The sequence below is a fragment of the Eucalyptus grandis genome, chromosome 2 (assembly GCF_016545825.1).
Source record: "Eucalyptus grandis isolate ANBG69807.140 chromosome 2, ASM1654582v1, whole genome shotgun sequence".
Lineage (NCBI taxonomy): Eukaryota > Viridiplantae > Streptophyta > Magnoliopsida > Myrtales > Myrtaceae > Eucalyptus > Eucalyptus grandis.
The window spans coordinates 6,631,093-6,643,730 of NC_052613.1; the positions used below are offsets into that span (position 1 = coordinate 6,631,093).

At 39.3% G+C, this 12,638-nt stretch overlaps 2 long non-coding RNA genes across 4 annotated transcripts; both read left to right on the top strand.

Moving 5' to 3' along the window:
- The first annotated feature begins 924 nt into the window (after positions 1-924).
- Positions 925-4,218, top strand: LOC104457354. Its single transcript, XR_005548142.1, has 3 exons — positions 925-1,033; positions 1,200-1,346; positions 4,078-4,218. It is a non-coding gene; the product is annotated as an uncharacterized LOC104457354 (long non-coding RNA).
- Positions 4,219-4,341: 123 nt separating this feature from the next.
- On the top strand, positions 4,342-6,397 carry LOC120290277. 3 transcript variants are annotated; one of them, XR_005548139.1, is made up of 4 exons: positions 4,342-4,457; positions 4,973-5,034; positions 5,142-5,720; positions 5,922-6,397. It is a non-coding gene; the product is annotated as an uncharacterized LOC120290277 (long non-coding RNA). The 3 variants fall into 3 exon arrangements; XR_005548140.1 differs by lacking the exon at positions 4,973-5,034; XR_005548141.1 differs by lacking the exon at positions 4,973-5,034 and having other exon boundaries at positions 5,384-5,720.
- Positions 6,398-12,638: the final 6,241 nt, after the last annotated feature.

A 12,638-nucleotide genomic window follows, 5' to 3' on the forward strand; every position in this document is an offset into this window, starting at 1 on the left:
TATATTGTTTCAATTTGAGAAATTCAACTCAATTCCAATGCTCCATAAAACTTGGAGGGAAAAAAAAAAAACAATTCACAATCTGAACTCTTGTGTCAACATGTGTCGGAAAAAAAAAGAAAGAAAAAAAAATTGGGGGTGAATTATGTGTCACGGGAAATAAGAGTTAGAAAATAAGAGAAAACTAGATTTTTCTTATTTCCTCATTTATTTATTTATTATTTATTTATTTATTTATTATTTTATATATTTACATTTTGACTGTTCATTTATTGAAAATTTTTAAAATTGATTCCGTGTGTATCGAAATCATGTGTCGGAATTCTAAATTTGCATGTTGGAATTCTTGACTCACGTGTCGAAGAGTATCGGAAGAGTTGATTAGGTGTCGGGTTTCTCCGATATATGTTGATCAAGTGTGGAAAAGTGTGTCAAAGAGTGTCGGGTGTTTGACATGACACAAAGGTTTTCGAAGAGTGTCGGTACTTTCTAGTTTGGAACAAGATCAGCGACACCGGAATGATCACACCCAGAGCAATGTCAAGGATGCGGCCTTCTTTTTCGTCGGCCCGCTTGGGCTCCTTGCCAACTAGCAGCCCGTGTGGGGCGAGACGGGGTACGACCAGGTCACTGAGGAAGAGACGGTGGCGGCGTTCGTGTACAAGATGGACGAGCCGTGGCTGCCAGCGGACGAGCTGAGGGTGCAGATTGGGGGGGGGGGCGCAACGCCCTGTGGGTGATTGGCCGGGGAGACAAGGCCATCAAGAGGCACAGTCTGCCACTGCATTTGCTTCCCTTCTACAGTGTCGAACCCTAACGTCTGAAAATGCACGAAGGAGATGGATGGCTTCGTTGAAGATCGCCCGAACCTCCCATGGTGGCTGCACAAAGATTGTTGACGATTCAACCAATATTGAGCTATCGATTCAATGATCGGTGGATCGCGGTGTCCGCCAAGACGATTCAAATGGCGCGAGTGAGCAAAAGTGCCATGAACTCCGATTGTAGAGCCGACGAAGCGAGAAAAGTTGTGGTAAGTCCATCTATCATTTTGCCATTGTGATCTCTGAGAATACTTGCCATAGATCCAGTGAGGATATGTGACCGAAAAGCCCCATCGATATTTACCTTAAAAGTGCCCTGATCTGGAGGACGCCATAACTCGTCTGTGCTGACTTGTTGTTGTCCGATTGTTGTAGGGCTGCGAGAAGAGCAGAGCACGGACCGAGCATTGGCGACAGCATTGTTAATCACCTGAGATGCATCCACCTTTTGGCGACGAAATATGAAGTTGTTCCTAGATTTCCAAATGTGCCATAGGACGTAGGTGATGGTATTCTGATCAGGTACGCTTAGATTTCGCACAAACATAGCTGAGATCCATTCATTTATGCTCTGTGTATGCTGCATATGAATGGGTAAGTTAAGCCTAGGGTCTGACCAAATGGCATTAGTCCAAGGACAACGTAGAAAAGATGATCTGCTGATTCAGTTTCATTATGGTGGCAAATCACACAATAAGGGTCAGAGCTGATGTTCTGTGATATAGATTAGCTCTCGTAGGTAGAACATTATGGAAGAGACTCCATAGAAAATATTTGATCTTGGGCACAATGGTTAGCTTCCATAATTGCTGCCATAAAGCTCTTGGAAGCTGATAGTTATGCGATTCTTGCAATCTAATTGCTGCTGGTTGCTGTTGGCCGGATGGATTGGTAACCACTCTTAACGGTGTAGGTGCCGTGAGTGGTTGCCGTCCATATTAATTTGTCCTCTGTATGAGAAGGACTGATCGGGATGGTGAGGATTTCCTTAACTGTAGTGTCGTCATAAAAATTAGTGAGTATTGGGATATTCCATGCACTGGTTTGCCCATCAATAAGTTCGGCTACCATAACCGGTTCGTCACGGTTTGCTGGGCCACCCAGAACTCCTTTTGGCAGCCACCGATCTTCTCGTATGTTAATCTTAGTTCCATCACCTACTGACCAGCGAAGTTTAGGAAGAATTGAATTCCGACCTATTAAAAGACTGCCAACCCCAAGATGGTCTGGCCCCTTTATCAGCATGTAAAAAATCTCGGGAAGGAAAGTAGATACCTTTAAATAATTTACTCCATAATGCCGTAGGATTTTGAAGCAGCCGCCAAGCTTGTTTTCCGAGCAGTGCATTGTTGAAATTCATGAGATCTCTAAAGTCAAGACCACCTTGATTCTTGCTCATTTTAAGCGCATCCCATCTTTTCCAATGGACTCCTGGTTTAGCTTTTTCATTTTGCCACCAGAAATGAGCGATCTTTTTTTCAATGGAAAGACAAATTGAAGCAGGGAGTTTAAATATTGTCATAGCATACTGTGGCATTGCCCGAATAACAGATTTAATAAGTATTTCCTTGCCCCCCTTAGATATCAAGTGTTCTTTCCATCCATCCAGTTTTCTATTCACTCTCTCAATAATCCAAGCAAATACCTCCTTCCTTGAATGTCCCCAATCAGAAGGAATTCCTAAGTATTTTCCTGCTTTAACCAACACCGAGACTCTCAAAGCATTCGCCAAATTTTCTTGTAAGGCATAAGGACAAAACTTGGAAAAAATAAATTCCAGATTTATTCCGATTAATCTCCTGTCCCGTAGCTACACAATATTGATTCAATAAGTTGGCCAGATTGAGGCATTCCTAAAGCTTTGCGTCTAGGAAAAAGATGGCATCATCAGCGAAGAATAAATGAGATAATATAGGACACCACATGTTAATCTGAATACCTTTGATATGGCCCATATGAATCGCTTGGTGCATGAGATTTGACAAAACATTTGCTATGAGGATAAAAAGATATGGAGAAAGTGGGTCACCTTGTCTGATTCCTCTGGTTGGATGAAAATAGTTTAACTGTTCCCCATTGAATTTAATATTGTACGATACCGTTGTAATACACTGCATGATCCATCGTACCCAAGTGGTGTGAAAACCCAACTTTAGGAGATAAGACTCGAGAAAATCCCACCCCACTCGGTCAGAGGCTTTTCTCATATCCATCTTCAGGACTGCTTGAAAAGTTTTTGCCTGTTTTCGAGTGCGTAGTTGATGAAGCACCTCCTGCACTATATATATGTTGTCCTGGATTTGATGACCACTTACAAAGGCGCTCTGCTCATTTGAAATTAATGATGGAAGCCAGGGTTTTAGACGATTGGCTAACACTTTGGAGATAATCTTATAGGCATAATTACAAAGACTAATAGGTCGGAACTGGTCTAGATTTTCTGGGTGAGGAACTTTTGGAATTAAGGTGATAAAGGTTTTATTTAAATCAATAGGCATAATCCCTGTTCTAAAGAAATGCTGGATTAACATAAAAATATTAGGCCCCAAAGTATTCCAATGTGATTGATAAAATAACCCATTCATACTGTCGGGTCCTGGAGCTTTAGTAGACCCTAGCTAGAAAATGGCACTATGGATCTCATCCTGGGTAATCTCGGCCACCAACTGATCATTCATTTCTGGAGAAACCACTGTCGGGCATTGGTCAATGACAGGCTGATAGTCTCGATAACCGACAGTTTGGTAAAGGTTGGTGAAGTACTGTGTGATCATATTCTTTAGAGAGTTGTCATCCCGAATCCATCTTTGATTTGCATCCTTCAACATACATATTCTATTGCGTTGTCTTCGTTGTATAGTTGTGGCATGGAAAAATTTTGTATTCTTATCCCCCTACTTAAGCAAACTAATGCGAGATCGCATTGCTCAGAATTGTTCCTCTTACTGCCATAATCTACTTATTTATGCTTTGATATTGTTGATGGACTGCTTATCATATCGAGTGTGTGGTAGGTTGATGCAATCTTGAAGCTGCTGATGTAAAAGTGCTATTTGGTTTTGGGCTATGGAAAATTTCTGGTGACTCCAGGTAGTTAGGGCCTTTGAAACTAGTTTGAGTCTTTGTGACAGATTATAATGTCGGGCGTGTCATGAATTCCATGATTCCTGAATGATATCGCTACACTCCTTATCCTGTAACCAAAAGGCTTCAAAAGTAAAATACTTACCTCGCCTTCTTTTGCTGCCATCAGTATTTAGCAAGATTGGAGTATGGTCCGAACCCACTATTGGTAGTGCAAACACTTCAGCTTCGGGGAATGCAAGACGCCATTCAGGTGTATAGAAAGCTCGGTCCAACCTTTCTTTGACTAAATCAGCTCCTTCTTGATTATTCGACCGGTAAACGCACATCCTTTGTTGCCATATCCATCAAAGCGCATTCTTGGATGACTTGTCTAAAAGAAGACATCCTGTAGGTGTCGGTGGTCTTCCACTGACTTTTTCCCAACCATACAGGATCTCATTAAAGTCACCTATACATAGCCAAGGTGACGTGTTGGTGCATGCTATCTGCTGAAGTGCTGTCCAAAAGAGTTGGCGAGGGTGATACGCAGCAGGTGCATGAACACAGGTTAGTCTCATAGAAAGTTGACACCGGGAGTCCACACAAGTCATGTCAAACAGCTCTTGATTAGCTTGAATCATGTCAATCATAAAATACTCATGCCATAGTAAAACCAACCCACCAACCATACCAACAGGGTTTAGAATATATGAATTACGAAATTTCAGACGTTGTTGTAGTCGAGTAATCACCTCCTCGCGATTCTTCGTCTCCATCAAAAATAACAAGTCAGGCTTTTCTTTGGCCACAAGTGCCTTAAGGGCTCGAACTGTCAGGGGTGAGCCTAAACCCTGACAGTTCCAACATATGAGCTTCATTTGTTCAAAGGCGGCTGTTGAGGGCCAGCCGCCATCGCCCATCCTCCTGCCTCAGTATCCAATAGAATAGGTGTCTCCATAAGAGTGCGGTCATCTATGACCTCTGTTGTTGCACTGCGTGATTCATATGGTGAATATCGCTTAAGTTTCTTAGCTGCTGCTGTTCTGGTAGAAAGTTTTATCGTCTTTTGCTTTTGGAATTAGATGGTGTCATCGGGACCTGTTGAGCAGAGTATTCTGTAGGAGGAATAGAGGGCTTGTGACAAGTACCTCCAATAGTTGAATGTTCAGGAGCATAAAGTACAATACTGTTGGATGTTCACCAGATTCCAAAATCTGATCTGTCCTCCCCAGATTATGATGCTGTTGTAAGTTCCAATTCGGTGCAGCAGAGGGCAACAGATTTGGGTTCACAGGAGGTGGTGGAGGAGTCTCGGGATACTCTCGGTGTCATTAACTTGTTGTTTCTCGTAGAATGCTTTCCAATATGGGCTGAATTCGTTTACCTCTGCCTTCAACCACTGACCATAAGACATTTTCTCTTTTCCTTCCATTTTTGCTTCAGTAAAAGGTATATCTTTACAGTAGGTTGCATAATGACCAATTATGCCGCAGGAATAGCAGAAGCGTGGAAGTCGTTCGTACCTAAAATCCATCCAAATTGGCTGCCGCGCAATGCGAATAAGTTGCCCAGTTTTTAGTGGTTCACTCAGGTTAATTTCTACACGCGCCTTAGCAGTTTTAACCATAGCTCCCTCTGTATTTTGCAGCTTAACATCCAACACCTTACCCACATTTTTCACAGCTCTAGCAACCATGTCTTCGGAGTACCATTCAAGCGGAAAACCATATATATGGACCCAAAATGGACAGGTTGAAAAATCGTAACAGTGCAATGGTGTATTCTGAAGCCATGGTTTAAAGATAACCAAGTTGCCAGAAAAGAGCCAAGGTCCACCCTCTTGTATCCGCTGTTTCTCCTTTTCTAATTCAAATTTAGCAACATAAAAGTCCCCTTCACATTGGGTAATTGCAACGCGATCTGTTTTCCATACCCTCTTAAGTGTATTCTGAAAAGCCTGAATATTAATGGAAGGATTGGAGTGAATTTTACCTACCAAGGTTAACTTGCATTCTTGAATTTTATCCGTAGGTGGCATGTCGTCCCAGTCTTCGATGCCTTGCTGATTCCACAACCGACCCATTCGGTGGCACAAGGCAGTCAAGCGCGGGTCTTGGGACTCATCGAAGTGGGCCATCTGAGTACTATTTGTGAAGAGAGACAGGCAATCGGAAGAGAAGGCAATTCAGATTGAAGCAATCCAGTGCAAATCAAGTCCATGCATGAACTGAAAAGGGGTTCGGTATCCAGGAAAGCAGCGAGATGAAGAGATGTGGTTCGCAAGACAGAGCTTCATTACTAGACAGCTCCAACGACGGCAAATATGAAGGTCGAAGAATCAGGTGGGAGAAAGAAGGGTTTTAGGGATTGTACGAATGGCGAAACAACCAAAGAGAGTTGTTTAATTTTGCCATGCATGCGCAATGAGCGGGTGAATTGGGAAATTAGGGCATCTCAAACTGTAAACTACCATAGCGGTAGAAAGCACTCTGCATATCGAGAGAAAGCACTCTGCATATCGAGAGATGGCTCATTCTTCTTTAATTGAATGGATAGTTTTCAGTAATCATGCACTACTTTGCTGAAACATTATAATGGTTGCATTTCTTGCAATTTTTATTGAATATTGTCGATTTTTTCTTCAGTCAAATTTAATTGAAAAATTAAAAAGGGGCCTCGGCCAACTGGGGGCAGGCACGGCCCGTTGGTCAGCCCCAGCTAACACCGCATGCACATACATTGTGAACACGAATATGCCATTGAACACAGTCAACTTAATTAGGAGGAAGAAGTGAAATTTTACCGATGATTCTTCCTTCGCCCGCGTTGAAACTGAGATTAACGGTGCGACTCAGACAAGCAGTCGAAACTACGACGGTGCGCCACCATTGTCGTTGCGACCACCATTGACCCGCCATGATCTTGTTCCATGATTGGCGTTCTCGCTTGTCCCCCGTCATTTGCTGTCCTTGCGGTTCGTTGGAAATCCCATTCCTCTCTCGAGGGTTCAAAGTTAACGTCCGATCAATTAGGAGGAGCGTGATCGACTTCATTTTCCACAATCTTCTGTCAACGTTTGAGTCTCTCTATAACCCCCTCTGTCAAGAAACCAATAAATTTCCACGTCTATATTTCCAATAAGTTTCCTGAGTCTGATCTAATTTTGACAGGGACAATGCATTAGAGACCGTAGCTCAAGACTCGATTTCTCAACAAGATACATTGAAATAATTGCTGACATGAGCAACCGACCATGTGGATGTATAAGCACCGAACTACTTGAGTGCTGATATAAGCACCGAACTACCGACCTAGGCAGTTGCCTATTTCAACGGGATGAACAACTTCAGAGAAATTATTAAAAAGTTTTAAACCTATTGTACTTTTTGTCAATTTAGTTTTAACATTTTAATTTTGCTAATTGAGTCCTAAACATTTTCACTTTTTGCTAATTGAGTATATTCAGTCAATTTTGGAAGTCCACATTAGTATTTTTTAGCTAAAATTGGCTAGATGGACTTAATTGGCAAAATGTGAAAATATTTATGATTAATTAGCAAAATTGAAAGATTTAAAATTGAATTAGCAAAAATGCAATAAGTTTATAACTTTTTGAACAATTTTCCCAACAACTTTATGACTTGTCCCTATTGCCTAGAGAGAGGACCATTCATATTTTCAATTTGATTTCAACTCAAATTGAAGCCTAATGACCAAGAATGAGCTGTCCTAGATTCCTTATAGGTTCTTTCTGGAACCTAGAACCTACGATCGGGTATAGGTTCCTCATTTTTTGAAATTAAGAACCTACCCGTCAGAACTTAGAACTTGAAACCTATTTTGTTACAGTTCTAGGGTCTAACAGGCTTTTTATTTTTATTTTTATTTTGTTTCATTTTTAGTTAAACAAAACAAAAATAAACGCAACAATACAAATGAACAAGGATTTTATTATCGATTGCCTAAGAACAAGTATCCATATGCACTTGTTGAATAGTATTAATGAAATTTTATCATTTTCAATGCATCAATTGTTCTTGTATTATACATAATTACTATCTTGAAAATTGAATCATTCAAACTAAACAACACCATACAATGGCACGAGATCCAATAAAGAAAATACAAAGCATTATAGCATTACATGTAAGAACACACTGTAATTTTCTTTCAGGAAATTAAGGATGACAAAATCTGGAAGGAGCAAGATGTTTCCGTCATTAGATTATAGACTCTCATGCACATCCGAATCAACATGGGAGCAAACCTTCTGGAAACAAAGAAAGGGGGAAAAATGGAAACAGTTCACATCTCCACACATGCATGTAGTAATTACACGAACGATGATGATCCTCAAGAGCACAACATTCCTTAACTAGTCAGTTGCAAAATGGCTACACACTACAAAATGCAGAACCATGCCTCATGGGGGTCTTGTTTCTTCACTTAGCAAAAAAAGGCTTTGGTGAAAATAAAAACAAGCTACACTTATTGATAGGGATGAGCAAGAAAACGGTTCCCTCATATTGTTGATAGATATGAACAAGAAGGGGAAAAAAAGGGAAGAATAAAGCCAATTTAAAGATTTGGCTATTTTAGGATTCGGGTCCTAGTTCCCGACTCTTCAGTTCTGGTTCCGATTCTTAGTTTCAGTTCCTGGCGGTTCCTAAAAAAGTGGAACTGAGAACCTACCCATCCCTTTGTAGAACCAGGGACCGAGCTGGACTTGCCGGTCCAGTTCTCCGGTTCTCGGTTCTACCCTAGAATCATGCTCACCCCTACATAACACTGGTTGTTAAGTGAAGCAAAGAGAGATTTCAAGCCATCATGTAGTCCTTGGCTCCTCTCTTAGACCAATAAGGAGGTATTTGGAACCTAAGTAGTACTGATACCGATACCGACATGCAACAGGTGGCACGACACGACATGCCGACATGTTGTTTATAAAAAAAAATAGAGAATTTCAGCACATTCGGACATGCTATATATTAAAAGTGTATTTTTATATATACAAGACAAATTATCAATTTTATGATTATTTTAATCAAATTAAATTGATTCTAATTCTAAATAAAAAATAAACTAAAAAAGAGCCTAGAATGAATCTATACCAAAACATTAATCTACGATTTATTAATATCATATATTGTTTCAATTTGAGAAATTCAACTCAATTCCAATGCTCCATAAAACTTGGAGGGAAAAAAACAATTCACAATCTAAACTCTTGTGTCAACATGTGTCGGAAAAGAAAGAAAGAAAGAAAGAATTTGGGGGTGAATTATGTGTCACGGGAAATAAGAGTTAGAATATAAGAGAAAACTAGATTTTTCTTATTTCCCCATTTATTTATTTATTATTTTACATATTTACATTTTGACTGTTCATTTATTGAAAATTTTTAAAATTGATTCCGTGTGTATTGAAATCATGTGTCGGAATTCTTGACTCACATGTCGAAGAGTATCGGAAGAGTTGATTAGGTGTCGGGTTTCTCCGATATATGTTGATCGAGTGTGGAAAAGTGTGTCAAAGAGTGTCAGGTGTCTGACATGACACAAAGGCTTTCAAAGAGTGTCGATACTTTCTAGTATGGAACAAGATTAGCGACACCGGAACGATCACACCCAGAGCAATGTCAAGGATGCGGCCTTCTTTTTCGTCGGCCCGCTTGGGCTCCTTGCCAACTAGCAGCCCGTGTGGGGCGAGACGGGGTACGACCAGGTCACTGAGGAAGAGACGGTGGCGGCGTTCGTGTACAAGATGGACAAGCCGTGGCTACCAGTAGAAAGACTTGGCTTTTAATAAGTTTCAAGACGGTCCGCGTTGTGATCTCTTGGTCTTAATGAAGCAGTGACGCCACAAGAACTCGAACTCTCGAAGAATTTCCTTTCCATTGTTCGGCTTTTTGAGAGTGTCGTCGAGTCTCTCAATATCGGTTCTTAGATTGTCATCCACGATCTTCTGCCCTTCAAAGCCGTGTTTTTAGGTTGATTTTGCCTTTCAAAGCTTTGTTTCTTTTACAACATTGCTTGGCTGCTAATTCATGTGAGCAGGATGTTCTACTTATTTAGCACTTTTAACCTGAAGTAACTCCACAAGATGTTTTTACTGAATGCAATTTGCATTTCGCCAAAATCGTTTATCTATTCTTTTGAAGCTATATCCTAAATTGTTAGGATGATCAAAGTGAATTAATCAAAAGGCAAGACATTCTATTCTCATTAGGCCAGGGTGAGGCCAAGCCTCGCGGTGGGTGAGGTTTCCCTTGTTGGGGGCCGGTGAGACTCCCTTGAGGTCGGCTGTTGGTTAGAGGAAGAAGAAGTAGAAGTGAAGGAAAAAGAAAAAAAGAAAGAAAGAAAAATGTAATAAAATTATTTAAAAATTAAAAAAAATTCTAAGTCACAAAAAAATTGAGAGTCATACCAAATGCATTTTTATTCCGACAGTTACCATATGCCTTCAAATACTTATAAACTTATCTAGGAAGCAAAATTGGAAAAAATTATTTCTTAGCAGAAATTGTTTCCGAAAATAGAATAATTACCAAACGCATCCTTATTAATTAAAGTCTAATCGAGAATGATAAATGACCAATTAGATTATTAAACACGACTCGAATTAAAAGTGGATGCTTTCTATTTGCCTTGAATCTCTTTGACTTTGCAAAATACGGAATTACTAATTAATGCACAAGCAACATAATGAAAACAATGAGGAAATTGTGTAAAACTTACAAAATATGAGTTGAATGGTTTTGTAAACAAAAAATGAATATTAGAAACACGAAATCCAATCTAGTTCAAAATTCAAATTCAAACTTTAGGGAAAATATAGTTCTAATCGATCGATTGCGAATGATTTTCTAGTCTTCACGTCTTTAGAATCTACATTTGATATGCTATTTTAACTTTTGCGATGTCTTGTTCGTTGCCTATAAATATTCATTTTTCCTTTTTTTGCTTTTGCTCTTCTTGAAATCAGCCATTCTATTATGTATTCTATTCTTGATTGATGGATCCTTCTTAACTCGGTCTCGAACTTCTGTGCATGCTTTCGTTAATCAATCATCACAAAATATCTTACACTTCACTTAACTTTGACCTTCGAAAATTCATGGTCGATGAGCTCATCAAACATGTCATCATGAATTTGGTAAGTTGATTGTAATATTATGAACTTAGTGATTGATGAGCTTGTTGGGCATTTCGTCAATTTAGTCTTGACCCAAAGGGCATCACGACCATCAATTCCGGAGTTTCAATCATTTCAAAAAAGAAAAAGAAAAAAGAGAGAGACTAATGATCTATTAGAGCCCAGTCCAATCATACTCATCCTCAGTAAGTTTCGTCACACCATCAGGGGATCTTTATGACTGAAAAAAAAAAAAAACCAGCAATCAATTCCAATTTCCAATTAAATTAATTCCAACAAAAATGAATTTGACCCTATCATTCCATCAACGATACAGTAGACAATCACCACTTTGTAATTGGCCTGGTCTCCTCCCTGCGAGCATTTCTCCACTACTCTTTCAGTTTCATTCCTAGTTTTCTCTCCTAAATTCGAAAGTAATATATATCATTCAAGTTTCGAAAAATAAATGATCAAATATCTATAACTCTTCATGTCAATTTTTTAAATAATTTATAAGGGTTAATCTGTCCCAAACTAAAAATAAGTCAATTTAAAATTTCATAAGATTTACTGTTGGAAGATAATATGCGAAAAATGATAGGATCTTGCAATTTACGTTAACGCAAAGTCACACGAGAAATAAACGAGAAATAATAAGGACATTAGAAATTTACATAGTTCAATTCGAGTATCGGTATCTACCCACCAGGGAGCCATCAATAAATAATAATCGAAGAATTAGAGTTCACAATCGCTCACGTTAAGTGTTTCCCAAATTCAAATTTAATCCCAAACCCAAATTTAAATCCAAATCCAAAATATTTATAAATAAATAACTTAGTTAAACATAAACTCACAGTACAAAAATTATCGCGGATTCAAGCTCAAAGGAAAACGCTCTACGTATGCCAAAACAAGAATTTAACATCTGTCTCTTCTCCATGTACGTATAGCTTCGCGTTCTCTACCTCTTCAAAACTTGTGCGGCATGTGGACGTGCAAACGTGCGGCTCCTTTTTTTCCCCGTAGGGCCTCTGTGGCTCTTCTTCTTTTCCGCTTTTTATATGTGTTCGTGTGCCCAAGGTCAACAATTTGACCTGGGCCCACCACTTTAGTCTTCAACATGAGCAAGTCTCTTGCAGGAGAAAGAAATCCTTGTTTTATCTTTTATTTTATTTCCTCTTTTGTCTTGTAGTAATAGGTTAACTTCATTCTTTTGTTTCCTTACTTAATTTGCATGTCTGAAAGAAAGTCCAATAAGAAGAAAGATTTCTTCATCCGATTTATAATCTGCTTGAAAAAACTTTCTTAACAAAATTTGATTTAACAAATCGTTATCCTAATTTAAACTTCAAGATATTAATTTAACATTTACAATATGTAAAAAGTATTAGGGTGTGATTTATACTCTATCATAGAAAGTAGAGCCAATGAGGTCAAATATAACAAGAGAGCCAATGAGGTTGTTCACATTCATCTAGGCATGTTGCAATGTCATGAAAAATACGTCTCCCTACTTGACTATGCCTTATCTCGGAGCGAGTTGCGAGCCGCATCACCTAGTCTTCAAGGAAGAGATAGCAATGGACTGGCCGTGGCCAGAGGAGGAGG